Source organism: Delphinapterus leucas, chromosome 3 (assembly GCF_059928025.1).
Source record: "Delphinapterus leucas isolate spDelLeu-1000000601 "Yukka" chromosome 3, BTC_Dleu_Yukka2, whole genome shotgun sequence".
NCBI lineage: Eukaryota > Metazoa > Chordata > Mammalia > Artiodactyla > Monodontidae > Delphinapterus > Delphinapterus leucas.
The window spans coordinates 96,894,436-96,918,285 of record NC_143131.1 but is presented as its reverse complement, the minus strand read 5'-3'; positions in this window follow the sequence as shown (position 1 = coordinate 96,918,285).

Sequence of the window (23,850 nt, the reverse complement as noted above, 5' to 3'; positions counted from 1 at the left end):
GGGCCTGTGGCTTTTGGAGAAGAACACATATGCTCTTTCAGGACTGTCCACTTCTCGGTTGAGAATGAGAAGGTGCTTAGAAACTGAAAACTAATCATGGTGGGTTTTGTGCAGAGTTGGGTTGCTTAAGTCTTGTTCTGGAAACAGTTAAAAATCACATTACACTCCTGGACAGCAAGGTCTATATCGTATACCTTGATGCCTCAATTAGCTCACCCCCTAAACAAAGCCCCTTTCTGTGAAGTCAGACGTAATAAATAGCCAAAGCAGCGTGGAGCCAGAGCCACACCGAGAGATGGTGGCTGCCAGGACTCCCTTGGCTTGCCCTGTGCAGAACGCTCAAGTCTTCAAAGTGATCCTGGCTTCCCCAGACTCCTGTTTCTGTCCTTTCTCCCGGGTCAAAGTCAGGGCCCTCATCCTCTCTCCACCATCAAAAGGCACATTAGTCATTTCGTCCTGTGGAAGAATTCGTCACTGATACTGTCACTTCAGCTGTGTTGAACCTTTTCTCTAGTTGTATAATCAAGGTGGATTTTAGGCACTTGCAAGTGGTGAAGAGGTATGAGGGAAGGGAACTGATGGGCCCTAAAAGAACCCAACAGCCTTGCGACTCCAAAGGTGGTCCCTGGGCTTCCCTGGTGGCGCAGTGGTTGAGAGTCCCGCCTGCCGATGCAGGGGACATGGGTTCGTGCCCCGGTCCGGGAGGATCCCATGTGCCGCGGAGCGGCTGGGCCCGTGAGCCATGGCCGCTGAGCCTGCGCATCCGGAGCCTGTGCTCCGCAACAGGAGAGGCCACAGAAGTGAGAGGCCCGCGTACCGCAAAAAAAAAAAAACAAAAAAACAGGTGGTCCCTGGACCAGCAGCACCTGCATCCCCTGGGAGCTTGTTAGGAATGTAGGAGGCCAGGCCCCTGCAGCGGTACTGGATCAGAATCTGCATTGTGACAAGACCCCCAGGTGGTGCTGATGTTGCTGATCGGGGTCCCCAGTTTAAGAACCACTGCCCGAGAACTAGTCAGGTAACCCACGCAGAGTATCCCCCAGGGTGTTTTCCAGTGGGGGTAGAAGAGGCAGTTAATGAGCTGTCATTTCCTTGCGGGCAGAGGTGACCCATTGGCAGGGCAACACACTTAGGGTGGAAAACTCACTTCCCATTCATCGTTGCCAGCTGTCGCCCAGGTCCAGCCTCCCCTGTACCCCACCTCCCCTCTACCTCCCCTCACAGCTGCTCAGGCCTGCCCCTCTGCCTACACGCTTTTCAGCCTAAGTTATCAGGCACAAGGGAGAGGGATCCCAGTTCGTTATCACAGCATAATCACGGCAAATACAAACCAGGGGATATAAAGTAGTATGGACTCGACAGTCTCATGTTATACACAAAATTGGAATTAATATAAATCCTCCAAAAAAAAATCCATCAAGGACTGCATCATTTCAACACCAGGAGGGGTCCTTGGAAACAGTTTGTATTTTTCCCACATGTGTGGCCATAGAAATGCCTGCCATCCTCTTTCAAGATCTGTAATCTGTGAACCTTCTTACTGTTTATATATATCAGAGTCTGTTAGTATCTTGGTGACTATTTTGCTAATATTAATCGTTATTGATATAATTTATTGTCTTTTAAAAATCTATTACAGCAGAGTCACCTAAAAGACCGCTGAATGGGGATGCTAGTGCTAAGGCTGATAGAAGGGGCCCCCAAATCGAAATCTTGGCAAGAGAAGTTAGATGTGGTAAAATGCCAGGATGAAACCCGTCCATAAGCTCTGACATGCTGTTAATGTGGGAAAAGGCTCCGCCAGATATTAAAGATAATGCTGGGGGAAAGAGCAGCTTTAAAGCAAAAGGACAACATAGTAATTACAGATTTCTGCTCTCCTGGAACACGTCCCCCTGACTTTACATTTGCTGCTATGGGAAAAGTTGTCTTGAATTACGCAAGATCTTCATAAAAGCATCCATTGCATAAAATGTGACCATGACATATATGAGAATATTTGACTCCTTAGGTCAGCAAAGCCAAAAATGTATCCTGATATGTCCAGCGTGATTTTTTCCCTTGATTCTGGAACCCATCCCCTCTGCTGGGAGAGGCCTCACAGTCTTCATGTGTCCCCTGGGACCCCAAACACCATATTGCATGCAATAGACACCCAATAACATGCTAATTATGCCATCACCAACAAGAGACCTGGTTTGTAATTCATTCTCTGTTTTATTGTTTTTTTTTTTTAATCCAGGCTAATATTTTTTGAGCTCTGGCTTTGAGTAGGATTCCTGTCTGCTCTGCTGGATGGGTGTTTTACTGGTGTCTCAGTTTCCTGTCTCTGCAAAGAGATTTGCCCTCAGCCTGACAGTCATCGCTTGGAGGGAGCTATACGAAGGACACAGGTGGTGCCCTTCAGAAGCAAGGAGGACAGGGGCCTCGGCTGCATCTCTAGCAGCGGGAAAGGGTGTGCAAATCCATCCACACTCCTGAGCCCGCTCTCGCTCCGGGGTGAGGGGGCCATCACAGATGTGCACAGCCATCACATTCTTTTCCCCTCTGCAAGACCTGTGCCCTCTAACTCCAAGAGTGGGATACATAGGGCTGTATCTCAGCGGACAGGGTGGGGTTTGTCCTGGGGTCCCTCTAGGAAGTGGCAAGTTGGAACTGTGAGTGATGAGCTCTGAGTATGAAGAAGTAACAACGGATGGAGGCTGAAGGTGGGAGATACTGACCCTCAGGGGTCAACAGCAGGAGGAGAGGAAGATGATCTGGGAGGTGGAGTGATAGCAGCCCGAATGGGACAGTCTTTTTGCCTGCTCTTATGCAAATTCCTCCTTGGTCCCCACCCTAAATGGAGGGTCACAGAGGCCAACAGAGACGGGTTGAGTTGAACCACATGAAACTGCCATTTTTAGGTAAAAAATGGTTGACCGTTGGCAATTCCATATAGTTTAACTTAAAATTGCCTGATGGAAAGGCTTGAGAGGGAGGATACCGGAGCCTCTGAAATTTGCCTGTGGTAGGAGTTGGGCATACGGACAGTGGTGAAGAGTGAGGCCAAGCTGCAGGGGAGACCTCTGTCTGTCCCCTGCTGTGGGGAGGAAGCATAGAGGCAGGAGTGGACTTCAGAAGTGACCCTGTCCCTCTGAGTGGTCAGGGGGGATTATTCCTTTGAGTGGCCTCCATATCACCGTCGTCCTCGACACCCTGGCTTGTAATAATTTGTTTTCAGGTGTCTCCAGAGGGCAGGGATAGTGTCAGTCTCCTGTGCATTCCTAGCACCTCACGTGGGTGCCTGACACCCAGTGGAGGCTCCAGTAAAGGGTGACTGAATTAAAGCAGAAGCCTACTCAGTAATACAGCATCCCTCTGGAGAACTAGTAGCTGAGAATCTTATAGAGAAAGGAACAGGATATGATATATCCTGAAAGTACTGGATGACAAAATATGTTGTTTTCATGGAACATCTCCCAGGACTGATGTTTTCTAGAATGTACTCTGGTCATTCAGACAGGAGTTGGGCTGAAATATATCTATGCACACCTATGAACAAGAAATTAATAGTGTAAACTAGATTTCAAGGTAGAAATAGTAAAATACTTAGGAGGAAAAAAAAAAGTCTCCAAAGACCTGAACAGTATTTCAGAAGCACCAAGTACATATAAATAATTGATATAATATTAATCATAATTCAATTATGCATTAAAATAGGTTCCCTAAAGATATCGATGATGCAAGACTAGATTAGCCTAGCTGGAGATATATACTTGAAAGTAATATGACTACATGGCTTCAACTACATTCTAACTTTTCAATAATTCAAACTACTTCTACCATTTTCTTCCATACTTAAAATATTTTAATCTATTCATTCAATTCACTAATTCATTTGAAAATCTGTGAAAGATATTGTGCTTGGTATCATGGGGCTACAAAGATGAATCAGGAAGGGAATTTGCCTCCAAGGAGACTTCTATAAGAGGTGCTAAGCCAGGTAGATGAGATTAAATGAATATTCTTCAAAGGAGAAAGTGATAAGTGGTATATGAAAGACAAAGACAAATGCTAGGGGCTTCTGAGGGAGGGAGGTTGCTTCCAGCTGCCAGATGAGAGATGTCTTGGTCCAGGGAATTCTATCTGGGGAGGAGGGCTGTTGGTGAGGAAGGGCATAGTTGGCAGGAGGAAAGAGCGTCCTCTACTGGGCACCCTGGGTCATGTTGAGACACTTGAGCGTGTTTGTACCGTCCAGCAGCCGAGATCTGGGATTGGCTCTGTAAGTGATAAGGAGCCACAAAGAGTGGGACCAGAGGAGTGACAGTGGGTGTCAGAGGGAGAACTGACAGCTGCAAACCCATTGAACAGGAGGCCTCAATGGAGAGTTCCGAGTTAAAAGAAATAATGTGTATGTTGCAAATGTGAAATCCTCAGCTTGGCTCTGTCTGCCCCGGTATTAACATGTTCCACATCCATATGTGAGAGTAACCAAGGAGATTCTGGCAAGTGCACCCAGCGATTTGCCAAGGGAATGAGAACGGAAAGTGCCCTTTGGATTCAAGCTATTTAAAACAGCATAGAAACAAAATTAATGAGCTGGGTCATTTCAGTGTGAGGACACTGGGAAATGTCCTGGCTGTGTTATGTCAGCCTCACATTGGGCCATCATTAATGGAAATTGGCTCTAAAGAGATGCCACCACGTGAGTGGTACGTGAGCTAGTGAAAAACAAAACACGATGCACTGGCTTTCCATAGGTTGTAGCCAGTATTTCCACCACGACTGAACACCTGCCATGCGTTTTCATTCAATTTTCCTAGCAACCCCAGGCAGTATGTTATTCCCACTTAATACATTTTCTAAGGAAACTTAGGCTCAGAATGGTCCCCAAAACTAACAGAGGCAAATGTGCAAGCCAGTAGCAGGACCTCAGTTTGAATCCAGGTCCTTTTGACCCCAAACCCAGGGTTCCACAGAAGTCACACTTTTGTTTAATAAACACCAACTCCACACCTTCTCGGAATCTTGAGTCCCTTCTCTGTAAATCAGGGAGTGAGGCTGGGGCAGAGGTAAGTCTGCTCACTTCACAGGGCCATTCTGAAGCTCAAATGAGAAAGTACCTTTCCACCTCTGAAGGGAGGACTTCATTAAAGGGCGTGCTTTGATTAAGAGATAAGGAAGCTGCACAGAACATAGGCTCTTCCCCCAAAAGCAGACTTGGCACCGCTGGGCCATGATGGGAGGAATACACCTTTAAGGGGAAGGCAGAAAGAAGTGGCCTTGAAAGAAGCGGGAGGAGTAAAGAACAAACTCCTCAGCCTCTCCAGTTTTGTCCAAGGCCATCTCTGGGTCTCACAGGACTCCAAAAACAAGGGCTTGGCCAGTGGCACCCCTCTCACACTGCCACCCTCACTGGCCTGGCCCCAGGCCTCTGGCCAGGCGCTGGTGCCGACGGACAGCTCGGAGCCAAGGCCACCACTAGCCACCCTGCCGAGAAACGTGGTCTGGGTCCATGAGGTTGTCCTGCCAGTGAGAGAGAAACATATCCAAACCGATGAAGAATGGAGAAGGAAGCCTTCCTTTCTCCACTAGCTGAGGAACTCCGTGGCTCCCCCACAGTCTGCACAATAAATCAGTCCCAATGCACCAGCTTCGAGGTCATGATGGGCCCCTGTTATCATAAGCCAAACTCAGAGTCAGTGCTGCAGGATTTATTTTCTGGTTCACAAATCCAGGTTGATCAGAGCACGTCCTCCCAGCTTTGCTGAATCGTCTCTAGCAAGAGCTGTGCACAAAGCCACAGCCATGGGTCTCCACGCCAAGAGTATAGGGCTGACGGAGAAGGTACTACATACCTAGCAAACCACACGTTTTTGGTTTGACTACCCCTTGTAAAGAAATACTGGGGGGACTTCCCTGGTGGCACAGTGGTTAAGACTACACACTCCCAATGCAGGGGCCCTGGGTTTGATCCCCGGTCAGGGAACTAGATCCCACATGCATGCCTCAACGAAGAGTTCACGTGCCACAACTAAGGAGCCGGCGAGCCACAACTAAGGAGCCCGCCTGCCGCAACTAAGACCCGGCACAACCAAATAAATAAATAAATAAATAAATATTATTAAAAAAAAAAAGAAATACTGGGAAAAGGGAGGGAGGGGTTCTACCTAAATTTTCCAGAAAATGTCTCTGCCTTCTGCTCAGTTTGGGGGTGGAGAGTCGCTCTCCAGGGCTTTGGGCTTCCGCCACTAAAAGCTCTAACCAGACATTTTTCCTGGGCTTGACTCCCAACAGGGCTCTGGCTGGGTGTTAGCGGGTCTGTGAACTTTCTGAAATTGTCTGTGATGTGTCTGTATTGTATGTGTACATGGCAGTGAGGATCCCTGCTGTTCCCCTATCAGTCCCACTGGTGTCTTATTACTTATTTCTTGAGAGATCCATGATCCAAAAACAGTTAAGAACTGTTGTTCCAGGAAGGTAAACCTCCTCTTTTCTTCCTCCCTGAGAAGCAGGGCCCTTTGCTCCCAGACCTCCAGGAACTGTTTGCACCTGCCTGGAGCATTAGCTGCAGACAGGGTCCACACCGTGGCTCTGAAATCGGTATTCGGCTCTTCAGAAATTGGCAGCTCTTTCTCCCTGACTCTTATGGAACACTGTTGCCCTCCTCAACCTCATCCTTCCTGGCTCTTCCTTCTCATAAAGCAGGCTTCTACAAGAGTGGAAACAGACACTCAGTCACCTCCTGGAGAAGGTACCAACCGGATGGCTGCAGGGGCCTTCTCGGGGACAGAGTGCAGTCTGCCAAGAGACTCCAGAGCATCTCTGCATTCTGCCGCTGACTAGCCCCAGGAAAAGAACGTAACAGTTTGCACTGAGCTGAGTGTGCTACATAATCCTGTGTTAAAAGAAAGAATGCCCCCCTAGAGGTAAACAAGAGCTATCAGAAGGCTGAAGCGGCAGCAGCTACCCTAGCCAAGAGAGACATGGTAACAGCAGAATGGTAAAGAGCTGGTTGAAAACAGCACGAGGATGTATCTAGATACAAACTATTTCCAGTGCAAAGACAAAACCCCCAAACAAACAAACAAAATCAGAAGCCAGGAAGATTCAAGCAACAGAAGCACAAAGAAGCTCTCCGAATGCATCTCCTTCTGTCTCTCCCGAACAGAAGTCCTGAGGGTCCTGGGAAACCAGTAGGACTCTCCAGAGAGGCGGGAAGGCAGGATGCTGTGCTGCGTTCCAGTGCAAGCCCAGGAGCCCCGCAGAATCACTGCCCCGCTTGGGAATGCAAACCTGGAAAAGTCTGCTGTTAAGAAAAGCTTCGGGTCCACGTCATTCCTGGGTGACTCCCATGTAACAGAGAAAATCTCTCTCCTTAGAAGTTCAGCACATCCTTATTTCTGTCATCTGCTTCTTTGCAGGAAGGGGAAAATGTGGAAAACCACTTTTTCTACCAGTTCCCTATCTTTTTGGAACAGTGAGCCCTGCTCCCAGCTCTGTTTCTCGAGGGGGTGTTGGGCGTGGGACACTTCTGCCAATAATAATGTATAAGAAATACGTTCATTACTGTGCAAGGTTGTTTGCAATGTATTATCAGATTTTAGAGAAAGCATAGAGCAGTTCACAAAATAGTATGTGCCTTGTGATTCCATTTGTGTATAAAAGTAAAATGAACAAACAAAATTATATAAACCTAAATATACACATATAAATATATATACACATATGCATATATCTATATTTCTCTATATACATGTATACACACATTATGCATATATGCAAATAAATACATAGATGTCTACACGCCTAGAGGTTAACATTCCATATCTCTAAGTGGTAGGATTATGAGTAATGTCTTCTTCTGCATACATTTTACATTTATTTTAGAATTTTTCTACAATAAGCAGATAGAGTAATGAAAATAAAAACAAAAATAAACAAATGGGACCTAATTAAACTTCAAAGCTTTTGCACAGCAAAGGAAACCATAAACAAGATGAAAAGACAACCCTAAGAATGAGAGAAAATATTTGCAAATGAAGCAACTGACAAAGGACTAATCTCCAAAATACACAAACAGCTCATGCAACTCAATGTCGAAAAAACAAACAACCCAATCAAAAACTGGGCGGAAGATCTAAACATATATTTCACCAAAGAAGACATACAAATGGCCAAGAGGCACATGAAGAGATGCTCAAAATCACTAATTATTAGAGAAATGCAAATCAAAACTACGATGAGGTATCACCTCACACCAGTCAAAATGGCCATCATCAAAAAATTTACAAACAGGTTTTCCCTGGTGGCGCAGTGGTTGAGAGTCCGCCTGCCGATGCAGGGCACACAGGTTCGTGCCCCGGTCCGGGAAGATCCCACATGCCGCAGAGCAGCTGGGCCCGTGAGCCATGGCCGCTGAGCCTGCGCGTCCGGAGCCTGTGCTCCGCAACGGGAGAGGCCACAACAGTGAGAGGCCCGTGTACCGCAAAAAAAAAAAATCTACAAACAATAAATGCTGGTGAGGGTGTGGAGAAAAGGGAACCCTCTTGCACTGTTGTGGGAATGTAAATTGATACAGCCACTATGGAGAAGAGTATGGAGGTTCCTTAAAAAACTACAAAGAGAACTACCATACGACCCAGCAATCCCACTACTGGGCATATATCCTGAGAAAACCATAATTCAAAAAGACACATGTACCCCAATGTTGATTGCAGCACTATTTACGATAGCCAGGACATGGAACCAACCTAAATGTCCATCGACATTTGAATGGATAAAGAAGATGTGGCACATATATACAATGGAATATTACTCGGCCATATAAAGGAACGAAATTGGGTCATTTGTAGAGATGTGGATGGACCAAGAGTCTGTCATACAGAGTGAAATAAGTCAGAAAGAGTAAAACAAATATTGGATATTAACACATGTATGTGGAATCTAGAAAAATGGTACAGATGAACATATTTGCAGGGCAGGAATAGACGCAGACGTAGAGAATGGACGTGTGGACACAGGTGGTGAAGGGAGGGTGGGACAAATTGGGAGATTGGGATTGACATATATACACTGCCATGTGTAAAACAGATAGCTAGCAAGGAACCTGCTAGAGGGAGCTCAGCTCGGTGCTCTGTGATGACCTAGATGGGTGGGATAGGGGGGAGAGGTGGGAGGGAAGTCCAAGAGGGGGGGATATATGTATAGATATAGCTGATTCACTTCGTTGTACAGCAGAAACTAATGCAACATTGTAAAGCAACTATATTCCAAAAAAAAGGCTCAGCTGCTTCTGCCAGGAATGCATTTTAGTAAGGTAGACAGGTGTTAGGGTAATTCACTATGATATAAAATGATGCTGAGGGTCTAGGCAGTTCTGAGAGGAGCACCCTAATGCTTATAGTTTAGCACTGAGCACTGGCGTGGCCCGAGACAGCTTGCGTTTCCCAGTGGTTATTTCAAAGAGCAACACCCAGAGACAGAAAGAGGAGAGAAAACAGAAAAGTTAAGTGACAGACCTGAGGCCCCGCAGGGAGATGTGGTGAGAAGGTATAGAACTGAGCATCAAAATCTGCCATTTTGCACACAACACCCTGGCTATCTACACCATCCTCTCGTAAGCGGCTTCTGAAAAAGTCGAGAAATGAATCCACATAACAGAAGGGAGATGTTTGTTCTAGAATCTCCTTCAGTGGAGCAGAGACATTTCAACTCAGCTCAACAATTCAGCTCAACAAGTCTATTAAGTGTCCTCTACTGAGTTCTAAAAACCAAGACTCCCTCCCTCTTCTAGAAATAGCAATGTCAACCATGACAATATCTTACTCTCATGAAACATTTCTTACATCAAATCGTTCACTCTCTACAACAGCATTATCAGGTAGATGTGATTATTATTATTTACACATTCTATAGACGGGGAAACTGAGTCTGAGGGGCACAACCCAATGAAGTGACCTAAATGGACTGACTCTCTTCCCTAGGTACCATATTGGAGCATTTTAAAAACAAAATTCATTCAAAGGCGGCCCCTTATTCCAAAAACGCATGGCAACGTTTGATATTTAAGCAAAAGAAAGGGCACAATCATGCACATCTTAGTTATCATCTCGCTTCATTACACAATCAAATTAAAGTTGCTGGTACCTTGAAGTGTGAGCCCAATTTTTTGTTTAGTTTTGTTTTGTTAATCCCACAGTGGAATTTCTGGTCTACTAATCAACCTTAAGCATGGTCTTTCCTCCTCCGAGCAATGTCTCTGGAAGGAGGAAACACACTGTTGGAGGAAGCTGACCTGGCCTTGGTCCGTGTGACGGGAACCAGAGCAGGCCCAGGATCTCTGCCCTTTTACGTCTCTCTCACGACCAGGGCTGCATGGCCCCAGCGCAGGCCCTTCCTGGCAAAAGCCTGTGTGGGCCACGGGAGGACGAGAGGGCACGGGTGATCTCCCCGTTCGTTTCACATTCTCTCCGAAAAGCTGGCTGGGAGTGCTACCTCCCAGCCCCTGTGCCGCCTCTTCCTCTGAATTTGAAACATCCTGACACTTTTAAAGTAGAAGGTATGATCTTCAAAACTAACCCAAATAGCCCTTATAAGAGGGCAGACTATACTCTTGGGTTCCTTTTGTGCTAAAAAATAAGCCTGGGAGGGGGCTTTCCTGGTTGCGCAGTGGTTAAGAATCTGCCTGCCGATGCAGGGGACACGGGTTTGAGCCCTGGTCCGGGAAGATCCCACATGCTGCGGAGCAACTAAGCCCATGCGCCACGACTACTGAGCCTGCGCTCTAGAGCCCGCAAGCCACAACTACTGAAGCCCACGTGCCTAGAGCCCGTGCTCCGCAACAAGAGAAGCCACCGCATTGAGAAGCCCACGCACTGCAACAAAGAGTAGACCCTGCTCGATGCGACTAGAGAAAGCCCGTGCGCAGCAACGAAGACCCAATGCAGCCAAAAATAAATAAATAAAATAAAATTTAAAATACATGAATAAATAAACCTGGGGGGACTGAAGTCCCTTGCTGAAGGGCGGAGGTCCCTGGCGGTACCGGATACACGGCTCTGCCAGAGGCAGCCTCCAGTCCTGCAGGACCTGTGTGGTTAAGAGAAGAGCCTTGGCAGAGGTGCACGTATTGCTTGCTTGTGTGTTTTGCTTGGCACTTCCTCAGACGTCCTTTATTTGTTTGTTTGCTTTACTTTAGAAAAAATGAATTCATGTCTTTCAATTTAATTTTTTAAACAGGCAATACATTTGCAAAGTTCAAAAACAAAAATAATATGAAAATGAATACCTGGAGAAATAATACTCACACCTTGGCTCTCATCTCCCTATTCTCTCCCTTCCTTACAGGCAACTACGTTTATGAGTTTCTTATGTATCCTCCCAGTTTGTTACATGATATATTTATTTTCTCCCTTTCTTATTGGACAGGGATGATACCACCCCCAAGGGGGTGAAAATTGGTTTTGGAAGTAAAAAATTCATATTCTTTTTATGTATAAATCACAGATATACATTATACATACAGCACATAAACAGATATACATGGTATTAAAATTTCATGGGGGGTGGCAATTAGAAAAAATGTCTTAAAAAGGCTTCTTGGGGGGTTATAATGAAAAAAGGACTGAGAAACTGTGATATGGAAAGTAGTATACAATAGACACTGTTCCACACCTTGCTTTTTTCACTTTACGATATATCCTAGAGATCTTTCCATATCAACTGATACAGATTTACCTCATTCTTTCTTATTGTGGCGCAGTACGTCATTATGCAGATGTACCATTATTTGTTTGACTAGTTCCGTATTAATAAATACTTGAGTTGATTCTAATCTTTGGCTATTGTACTATCACAGTGAATAGCCTTCTGTGTACATTGAATATATGCACAGGTATATCTGTTTATAGATGCCCAAAAGTGGGGTTGCTAGGTCCAAGGGTAAATTCCTTTAAAATGCAGGTGGACATTGCCAGATATCTCTCCATTTTGCAGTTCAACTGAGTCTGTCATCCAGTAAGTAAGAAACACTTTAGCTACTCTTTCAATGGCTTTGTCTGATACTCCCCTGAGGGTTGTGTGAATGGTTGCTGGGTTAGGGGCAAGGAGGCCACAGGGGTCTGGGGTCTTCTCTTGGTTGAAGTGTGACCAGGGTGTCCCCAGGCCTGAAGATGGCCAGTGTTCCCTTGGCTAAGCAGAGAGGGGGCTCTTTGTGACAGTGCTTCGGGCCAGGAAGGGAACCCTGCATCTTGGATGAGAAGCTTTCAGGCCATTAGAGGGATTATTGCCTGAGATGACCTCAGGCCATGGTGTGGGACTCAGCACCCTCCCACCCCTAACCTGGAGCCTCCAACTTGTGAGTGGGCAGCTCCCAGCACAAGCTGAATACAACCCAACCTTGACTTCCTAGGCTGGGAGCAGAGGGCCTGCCCAGGGAGGTTATATGGAGTATTCAGACTGCCACACAGCTCAGCCGTGACACAATTCCCTTCCCACCGTCCTGCCCAGGAAGGGAAGTCAAGCTACAGTGGCCTCATCTTCCCCAGACACTTTGGGGATCACACCTCCTCCATCACACATGCAAGCCCCGCTCCCACTTTAATCTACAGCTTCAGAGACATCTGTGCTTCACACCTCAACTGACTCTGCGAAGATGTGATTTGATCCTTAAATTATTTAAACCAACGTAATCATATTTGCTTTCAACAGAAATCTGCTGTATTCACAGGTTTGAAAGTGGACTAAATGAAGCCCCTGGGGTGGCTGGTTCTATTTGGATCCCCTCCTAGAGACTGTCACCTCAGCAGGGGACACGCATCCCTGCTCTGCGGTGCCTGTTAACCGAGGTCGAATACGTCACAAAATACCGAAATTTCTGCTGCATTACAATCACCTCTAAGCTATTGCTGGGCAGGATTTTGACTCTTCTAATTTATTCAAGACCTTCTCTTCTTCCTCATTTCCCAGTCAGATTCCTGAGTCAGCCTGGTCCTTCCTGCACAGTTCTGTAAGCTACTCGGGACTCCCATCCAGCTCCAAGATTACTTCTTGGTTGAGTGAATGAATTTAAATAAATAAACAAACATCTGCTATCAACATGACTTCAAGGATGGAGTGGGCACAGTGCCTCTCCTCCCCTCTGCTGCTTCTCTCCATGAAGCTGAGTGTAATAAAGCTTGTGCCGGCGAGAAACACGATAGAAGTGTCCAACTGCATCAATTGTGAATTGTAAGTCACTGTTCCATTTGCTTTGCCACAGAGTAAAAATTACAGATTTTTCATCAAGAAAGAAAAGAACTTTGAGTGCTTCAGTATAACTCAGCTGCCGTGACACTTCCATAACCTGAGCTCACTGGCTGCCCACCTCCTCTGTCCCCACATAGCAGCCCGTCCGGGGCTGCACCTGCATGGCCAGTCTGTGCGCACACGTTCCTCACTCTTCCAGTTTCCATTGTTGTTTCATTCATGGTAACAACAGTGGAAAAAGATGTCCAAATCGAAATCTCTCCTTCTTCTCCCTGGTGATTTTCACTGTGGTTATTCTCCTCCAGTTCTTCTCTCTCTCTCTCTCTCTCTTTCTCTTTCTCCTCTCTTTCCCTTCACCACATTTTCTCCCACCTGCTCGAGAATCTCAGGAAGAGGTGGGACAGAAACTAACAGGGCCCAGACTTAGGAAAAACCACCACGTCCTTTTACAAAATGATCCTGAGGCCTACAGACAACAGTACTTGCGTGGAGACACCTCTTAAAATTTGAGGGGGTCACTCTATGTCTATGAGAAAAATTCCATGGCTTCTCCAAGGCCTTCCTAGATCCCAGGTGTGTCTGAATCTCCAACTTCTATTTCTAGGTTGTCACACCTCTGGCCTTCCTGAGCCCATCTCTGCATAGTGGGCCAGGGAATACTGCCAGATGCCAGGCAATTGTAGACAGGCCTCTGCCCAGTGGTGAGTTGCTTCTTAATGGTCTATTGCTGGAAGGCTTGTCTTGGGCTATGGACTCTTGATACTACCTCTGAGCAATGACAGCATGGGCTGACATGCCGAGATGGAAAGGATGCCCGTCTGATGTATTACGTTTAAGAAAATGTGTTAATACTGTCATCTGAAGCCTAAGTCAGTTTGATCAAGTCCCCTGTAACTTAAAATTAATGGAGGAAAATGGGATCAATTTGTTAGCAATGGGAGTCTTATTTATTCTTTGGCCATCTACTTGTTTGTAAATAAACATCTATCAATATACAAAGTACATCGACATGTATCAATATGCAAAGTGCCATGTGGTGGAGCAGAAAGATAGACAAGATGGGCCCCTGCCATCAGAAAGTTTAAAGGAGAAGATATAATAATAATGATAACAATAGTAATAATAATAATAATAAGCCAGCTAACATTGCCGAGCCCTGCCTGTCACTGTCATGCACATTCAACACGGATTTGCTCATTTGATTGCACAGCAGTCCTACACGGTACTTAGTTATCATCCCATCTCATAGATGAAGAGAGTGATGCGTAGAAAGCCTGGTTAATATGCCCAAAGCCACACAGCAAATGCCCAAACCAGGGTTTGCTCCCGGAAAAGCTGCCTCCTGAATCCACCTACTTAACCACTATACCAAGGAGCTAGGCAACCATTAAATGATGCAGAAATGAATGGGATCCGTAAAATAGGTCACAGTAAATAGCTATGGGGATCCAGAGGAGATGGGGATCACCTCTGGGTGGGGTCTCAGCCAAGGCTTCACCGAGGATTCGGCATTTGTGCTCACCTTTAAGAACGGATGAGTTTGAAAAACTAGTACTTCTGGAGGCGCTTTTCAGGTAGAAATGATGTGGGCTTAGAAGCAACAGAGGAACACAGAACAGTGAGACATCCAGCTAAGGAGTTAAATGAGAGTCGTCTGAGGTAGAATTGAAAATGGTTTAGAGAGAGGAGGTCATGCATTTTATACTGTACAACAAATCTCCCAAGCATTACAGGGCTCATTTAGGTCCGATTCCCTCACAGAGAAGCATATAAATGGCAGGATGGAGGAGCATCTGCCTAGGGGTGCTAGGAAAATGAGGGGGGCTGGGGACACCTGTCAGTGGAGTATTGAACCCAGGCAGTCAGTCACCTTTCTGCTGTCACTGCAAAACTCTCCTAGGGCAACATAACTTTTTATTAGCACAGTTAGACTAGGCCCAAGCTGATGCCCCAGACGGGCTCAGTTCCCTTTTGAAGGTGAAGTATCATCGGTTCCAAGGAGAAACGGCTTGGTCTCCGCAGATGGCTACTTAGGCTGACTGGTGACCGGTCTCTGGCCACGTCCTGTGCCCCGAGTCTCAGGGAACGCATGCTCTGCTGGAGGTGGCTCGTAGCTTCTTTCCTGAAGTTTAACGGCTTGTCCCACTGCTAGGAATACTGTTCTCAAAGTAACATGGCCTCTGGTGTGCTGCTTGTGGCTGTCCCAGCCCCAGGGTTACAGGCAGAGAGATTTACTTCAAGGAGAACTGGCCCGGAAAATGTAGGTCGAGAGGTAACGCGACACCAGGGCCTGCCTAGGCCCAGCTCACAGCTCTGCCCTCACCCAGAGCGGGAAGATGGACACAAGTGATGAGGGTTTCCGCCGTCCTGAAACTGAGGAGGCCTGGCCAGAAAGGGCAGTGGGGGAAGGAGTGGGATGACTGAGGGCGACTGCCAGCCTCCTGGTTTATACAGGCTCTCAACTGTTCATTTGATTAAATAGCTAACTTAGGTGAACAGATGGTACGAAGATAACATCAAATGCTTCCATTTCCTCTGGCGTCTCCTTCCTTGTCCTCAAAAGAGTTCCAAGTTTTTTTTTTCTTTTTCTTGTTTGTTTGTTTTTTGGTTTTGCCTTGCTTTGTTTTTTAACGAAGGAAATTAGACAAACCTTTGGCACACCGTGTGTAAGGGTGAGGGGTGGTATGTGGTCTTTGCAAAAGGGTGGCTGGCATTCTTTTCTCTTCTGCTTGAATCCCGGCTAAGCGAAGGAATCTTACTAGCAAACAGGGCCTCAGATCCTGGGCACAAGACGGCAGCAGGCCTCTGTTCTCAGCAGGAATCTTCGGCAGGGCAGAGCCTGACAGCACAGAGGAGCAGGTGGCCATCCTGTAATAAATCCTCCATCCGAGCTGGGGAAAATAAAGCATTTTCTTACACATTCGTTTGTCAGGCAACTCGGGCATACTGAGGTGAGAGAGGGGAAAAAAAATAACAGAACCCAAAATAGCACAGCACTGCGTGGGAAGGATGATAAAATGACGGCACTCTGAGCAGTGACAGACAGCGAGGCTTCGGTTTATCACTCAATAAAAGTGCGCCCCAGGGAAGCTCCCTGTTTCCACTCCATTTCCTTCTCCACATCCCCATGTTTTCCTCACGTGAATGTGTACACTGTCGCCTATTTGACTTCAAATTTGGATGTTTTTGCTCATCTCGTGCCACATCATTCAAAGACCAGGTACGGCTGAGGCCCCTCTGAAGGCAAATGCATCCTGCGAATCTGGGAAATGGGATTTCCTGGTACCTCTTCCCACCACCAGTTGGCAGAAGCCAAGCAATAATCTGCTGGACTGAAAGAAAGCTGCTGCATCTCTAGTTTCCAGTGACGCAATCCGAAGCTGCTTTGCGTCTCCATCGTGCCAGTTTTGTGGTGAACGGTTGTTCCTCCAATGGTGGTCACATGCACAGATTCTACCTCCTCTCCATTAACCCCAAGGCCAGCCTGGGCAGCCCAGGAGAGAGGGGAATGGTGGGTGCCTCTCCCCCTGAGATGGGGGTTTTAAGGGTCCCTGCCACGTCATCTGCATGTAAACTCTCTTAGGCGAGGTGCGACCACTGGGCCTGCACACAGTGAGGCTCCACAAGTGCTATGTGCTGCACTCACTGGGTCGGGCAGGGTTTGATTAGAGAAGCAGGACCGTTCTGGATGACTTAGATTTGGATCTGTTAGAGCTGACGGCGGTTAGACTTTCCTCAGTGGACTGAGGTAGTCTGTGCAGCCTTCTGCTTTCACGTCTAGCGCTGGATCTGCAGGTACTCTGGGTCAGTCAGACCATCCGCTGAGAAGGGAGCAGATGTGGGTGGCAGCAAGGACAGATTGGGACCTACGATATGAACTGAGACTCACACGACATCTGGAACCGGGGGGATGCTGCTCTGTGTCTCGGCACCTCGACGTGGTGGGTGACGTGCAGGAGAAGTAGGGGTTCTATGCTACGGAGCTGCACGCACACCTGGCCCAGGCCTTGGAGAGGCCGAAGGAGATCTGGTGGGGGTGGGAAGATCTGCAGAGCCAAGTGCTGCCCTGTACCACTTGGGTGAGCCAGCACATCAGCATCGGTGCATGTAAGCTGCTACCTTGCTTGCACCTCGTACCCACATTCAGAGCTTAAGAACTGTGGCTCCTGGGAAAGGGAACCCCCCCCCCCACACTGTTGGTGGGAATGTAAATTGGTGCGGCCACTATGGAAAACAGTATGGAGGTTCCTCAAAAAACTAAAAATAGAGCTACCATATGATCTAGTAATCCCACTCCTGGGCATATATCTGGACAAAGCTATAATTCAAAAAGATACATGCACTCCAGGGACTTCCCTGGTGGTCCAGTGGTTAAGACTTCGCCTTCCAATGCAGGGGGTGTGGGTTCGATCCCTGGTCGGGGAGCTGAGATCCCACATGCCTCTCAGCCAAAAACCCAAAACATAAAACAGAAGTAATATTGTAACAAATTCAATAAAGACTAAAAATGGTCCACATTAAAAAAAAATACATTTACCCCAATGTTCATTGCAGCAATATTCATAATAGCCAGGACATGGAAAAAACCTAAATGTCCATTGACAGATGAATGGGTAAAGAATATGTGGTACGTATATACCATGGAATACTACTCAGTCATAAAAAAGAATGAAATAATGCCATTTGCAGCAACAGGGATGGAGCTAGAGATTATCATACTAAGTGAAGTAAGTCAGAAAGAGAAAGACAAATACCATTATTGTATCACTTATACGTGGAATCTAAAATATAGCACAAATTAATTTATCTACCAAACAGAAACAGACTGAGACATAGAGAACAGACTTGTGGTTGCCAAGAGACAGGGATGGGGGGTGGATTGGGAGTTTGGGATTAGCAGATGCAAACTAGTATATACAGAATGGATAAACAACAAGGTCCTACTGTATAGCACAGGGAACTCTATTCAGTATGCTGAGATAAACCATAATGGAAAAGAATATGAAAGAGAATATATATGTTTTATATATGTATGTATATATATATATATATATATATATAAAACTGAATCACTTTGATATACAGTAGAAATCAACATTGTAAATCAACTATACTTCAATAAAATAAATTAAAAAAAAAAAGAACTGTGGCTCCTGCTTTACCTCCACCTTCCAAATTTTATCCAAAATGTCTCACCTGGTCAGTGCTCACCTAGAACCATACGGCACAGGGAATGCAGGAGGCCGTGGCTCCGGTTAGCTAAGTTGGTACAGTACAAACAACCACAACACTTGTTAAGAGAGCCGTGATCTTCCACCCCCACATCCCTCTCCCACACCTGTGGGAGAGATACCAATCCCAATGCAGTGCATCCGTTCTCATCAACACCTATTTGTGTTTTGCTCACCACCATTTCCCCGGGCCTAGAAGGTTCTCAGTCAAATTTGGTTGAATGAATCAACACCAGAGATAATCAGAACAAACTCTGATCTTTGCACAAGTCTTCAGCCCTCTTTGTATTTTTACAAGAGTCTAAACAAGCATTTGCTAAGCACCTATTTTGAGCCTGTCACTAAGCTAGCGGAAGATGCAAGGAAAGAGAAAGCCACTCCTGACCTCAAAATTGTAGCCAGCTGGATGAAGAGGTGACACGGGTCCATCTAAAGCTAATTAATATCACAGCATTACATTCAGTAAGAGGCATTCTTTTGTCATTTAACTTCAGTTATGATTAGGGAAGGAAACAGGCCAGAACTTAAACTGGGTAAATTATAAGAAAATTCTGCTGCCTAAGAAAGAGGTTTTCTCTACCCAGGAGGGCAGATTGGGGAGACAGCCTGCATCGTGGTACCACACATATTTATCTTGGAGTGAACGCTTGGTACCTCTTTGCTTTTTAGTTTACAGGGGCTTTCCCTTGTAGATGACAGGTTTCTTTTGTGGAACATGTTTTCAGTTTATAAGGTAAAAAGCACTCGGTAATGTTGGTAATGAAACTGGGCTCGCACACATGAATCGTCAGCTAAGTGCCCAGCCTGTGACAGCCCTCCAGAGAGCTCAGAGCCGCCTCCAGCCCCGGGGGTGAGGCTGAGGGAGTGGAGGAGACCCCCATCCCCCATCTCCAACTGCATGGCCAGAACTGCTCCAGCAAGGAGTGGCTAGGCTGAGGCAACGAAGCAGGAATGGAAAAGCCGCTCGAGCTAGTAAGTGTGTCCATTTATTTGGACTCCCTGCAATTTAGAAGCTGATTTCAAAGAAAAATTGCTTCAGGCCTCAGACTCCTTCTGTTGTTGCCAACTGTGGCCCATTTTTACAGCTGACTGACCACCACTGCTAGAAAGGCAGGTCTCTGGTAGTCCCAGCAGGCCTTGCTGGCTCCTTGCTGTCCCGGAGCACAAGTCATGAGCATAATTACAGCTAATGGAGACAGGCTGGGGCAGGCTGTAGCCCACACGTCCCCACCACCTGCTTCCCCGGGGACTGGGCTGCGGCTTGCACGCGCAGCTGTTTGTCGTGAATCCCCCGTCAACAGCTGATGTGATCCATGAGAACGTCACACTCCTCCACTGCAATCCCCTCACGCCTCTGGAACCTTCTCTGCTGTCCGTCAGGCACAACCCTGGTCCCTAGCTTCACGTTCCGGGCTTTCCCTCTCTCCCACCCTCGCCCCACTTGACCTTTAAGGTTAATTATGCTGCCTCTGGACCTCCACCCAGTAGGAAAATCAACAGTCTGATTTCGCTGGGAGTGACTGGCCGGGGGGGGCAAGAAATCCACTCGCCACACACATAAATCATAGCAGAGTCCTTTCTCTTCAGCAGCTTAAACCTGAATACCTCTCATTTAAAATCCATCTCTCTCCCATCGCCTGCCTGAGATTAGGGATAAGGGGTTATCAGACACCTCTGTGGTAATAAGGAACACACTAATCTCAGCTGACTTTCCAGAGAGATTTTTTTTTTTTTTTGGTTCAGAAAGGGCACTTATTTAAATAGAGTTGTTTGGAGGGTGAAGCATTAATACGCTGTCCCCTCAACAAACCCTTTAAGAACCTATTAACAGAGCCTTGGTTGTTCAGAGGGGTGATTCCTCTGCATGGCCTATCTCAGGGCGATTGGAGGATGTATGACATCTGCTCAAAGAGAGCCTGTTCTGAGGAAACAGGCGATCTGGGGGAAACAGCAGCAAGGCGCCTCAGCCAGCAGGGTTATTCTAGCTGACGTAAAACGTGGGAGGCCAGAAGCAAACAGAAGCCGCCACCTGCAGATGCGGCCCAGTGGACTGAGGGGTGTAGATCAGATGACCTTTCTTCTCGGCTGCACCCCAGCCCTGGGTTCCGTGCCTGAACTTTCTGCCTTTGTGAAGACAGCCATCTAGACAAATGTAGATAACCTTTCCAAACCAATCACAACCTTTCGCTCGGACATTTGCATGCAATTCTTATGTAAAGGTCACCGAGAAAACTCCGTGGTCAAACAGCATCCTTCCAAACAACAAATGTGACAATTAAAACAAAGCACCCTTCTCACTGGATGGCGCGGAAGCAGCTGGGCTGGCCCAGGCCTGTGGCATTTGTTACCTGAGGGAAACAATAGCAGCTCTGTAGGCATTTCTGGCTGAAAGGACAGGAGCTGCTGGCTGCTCAGTTCAGGCCAACAAGAGAAGGGCACCAGGAGACTTCCCAACAAGACCACAGGGGAGTTTTACATCTTCCGCAGCACCTGCCCCTGCCTCCCGGTGTGCACGTGCCAGTGATGAAGACTTATTCTGATTCCAGAGCCGGGCTTAGAGCTGGGAGCACAGGGTAGCCCTAGAGGCTCTGGGTGTGGCTCTTTCATTCCACTCCGAAATAGCCAGATCGTCTGGCTTTGCCCTTAAATGGAAAATGTGTGTTGGACTGTTAGAGCCAAAGACACATTTTTCACCTTCTCCCAGCTTTTTCCGCTCTCCTATGGAACCAAGTCTTCCATGGGAGTGGTAGTTTATGACTAGTCAATGGCTCCTCTAAAAAGACTCTCCAATGCCCATAAATGCTGGCTATGTTGGTGGGTAGTTGATGCCTGCTTGCACCACACTCTGTTCAAAGGGAAGCTTGTCCACGTAAAGCCCTTGTTGCTTAGGTGTGTACTTTCGAACCACTTCTCTCCATCCATACTCCTCCCGCACAGCTCGTTGGACCAGGGCTTGGAGACCTGACCCACAAAAAGAACCAATAATTACCTTTCCAGTGACCTATGACCCATATATTTCAAAAAACAAAGAGAAGGAGGAAGTAATGATTAAATTCTTTCTCTCTCTCTCTCTCTCTTTCTCTCTCTCTAATATGAACCGTGAATCAGACAAGACTTTCCTGCTGGCAGGAGAAATTACTTCCGAAGAGTTATGCAGTAAACGTGGAGCTAAAGAAATCAAAAGTAAGGGTGAGCTAGGGCCATAGGCAAGCAAAGGAGCCACTAATTGTTGGGAGAGAGAGAGAAAGAGGCCATCACAGTGAATGTAGGTACAGTTGTCCCTTGGTATCGTGGGGCACTGATTCCAGGACCCCCCCAGATCCCATAGCCGGCCCTCAGCCTCCAGGGATTCCACCTCTGCGGATACGGAGGGTGGACTGTATTTCATCCTAGCAGAGGAGTGCTTGAGCGAGGACACTGCTGGAGCCCCTTTGAATCCTCTGTACCATTTCCAGGCGACCGAGCTATGCCTTGTTTTCTGTCCTAGGTTTCTGGCCTTCCTTGTTACTGCACACATACCTCAACATCAGTTCCCCTTTCCTGAGGCTCTATTCCTTCCCTGAAAACTAGCCTGGAAAAACACAACCGACATCTTGGGAGACTTGTTTCCCAGAGCCCAACAAGAAAAGGGTGATTATATTAAGAACACATTTAATTGTTGCGGTTGTTTGATTAAACCAAGGAAGACAAAAGCCCTGATTTATGAGGCAATCACAAGGCCCAGAGAGGACGATCCAGGCAGGCAAAGGCAGTGCCATTTATACAGATTGAGTAAACCTGATTGCCTCAGAGCGAGAAACACGGCATCTGATCTCTCCTGCCAGAACAGCTGTCCATTTGGAAACTCAAAACACTGAAGTCATACCAGGCAGCTCTCACGTCCCCTCCAGGCAGGGGCAGCACGGGCACCACAGCAGATGTGGCCTGAGAAGAGGTCAGAACCCTGTTCTGCTTGATTCCTTTAGCCTCTTAGAACCTGACAGATGAGAAGCTACAGGAAGTTTAGGTAGATTCATATTCTAGGCTGGCTGTCAATCACTTCAGTGTTTTATCTTTTTTTCTGTTTGATTTACAATGAACATGCTCTAGGCTAGGAAGAATGCACAGTATTTTTATAAACTTCAAGAAGTTTCTATGCCATGAAATGTTCTTCACAACTTGTCTGAGGAGGCCGGCAGGACAAAGGTAGAGCAGGCCATATAGTATAAAAAGACCTCAGCTAACCAGAATTCAACTAACCCAAACTTTTCAATTAATCAGACATTTTACTTTCTACTTTTATAGACACAAAAGGCCATATGACCAAAAAAAATCAATTGGAAAATGTTAAACTAGGTTGTGTTTTGGAAGCTACGCTTAGAGAGCTCTAGGATGGTGACCTTGAGATACTGTAGCATCTTGAATCATGTGAAAATGTGTGCTATACTCATCAAACTCTTTCTATCTCTCTGACCCTTAATCCCAGGCCAGACTCAGGAGTTCTTCCAAATCCATTTGGAAGTGAGGAAGTGGGAGGCTTCATTTGGGGAAATGACGAGGGGCTTCCTTCCTCTTGGAGCTGAGTGAGCTCCCGCTTCAGGACTCCCACGGCCTCCCAGAGGCCAGGGTCAGGGCCCTGAGAAAGAGGGCAGAATCAGGTTTCCCTTTAGACCACAGACAACAGGTCTGATTCCTCCCTCTGGACCGGTCCCCAACTTGCATGATGGGCAGTCCAGTCCCAAGAGATGCCGAATCCAACACACTATTATCCACAGGTATCTGCCTGGGAAGAAGCAGGAGTCAGTAGAGCAGATACCACTTTCACTTGATTCCTGCTAGAGATCACGTGCTCCCAGAGTTCACAGCCAGCTGGAATGTGGTGGGGACTTGATGACTCAGGGGGATGGGAGATCTGATAAGATACACAGAAAAGCCTCTTCCTTCTCTCTCTCCCTTGACTACATACAGTTCCTCTAGTGGAACTTCCCATCCCCCCTCTGATGTCTTTCAACTCGTAGTCACAGCATATCCTACCTAGAATTACTGTTTACTTAATTTTTTTTCTTACTAGTAAACTTTTAGTCATTAATAGCATGGGCTCGTCTCAGACTACCTGAGTTTGTTTATTTATTTATTTTTTAAAAGATTTTTTGAGGTGGACCATTTTTAAAGTCTTTATTGAATTTGTTACAATATTCCTTCTGTTTTTTATGTTTTGGTTTTTGGCCCCGAGGCCTGTGGGATCTTAGCTCCCCAACCAGAGATCAAACCCGCGCCCCCTGCATCGGAAGGTGAAGTCCTAACCACTGGACTGCCAGGGAAGTCCCACTACCTGAGTTTAAATGCTGCTCTCCCAATTACTATGTATGCGGCTTTCACCAAGTTACTTAATCTCTCTGTGCCTCAGTTT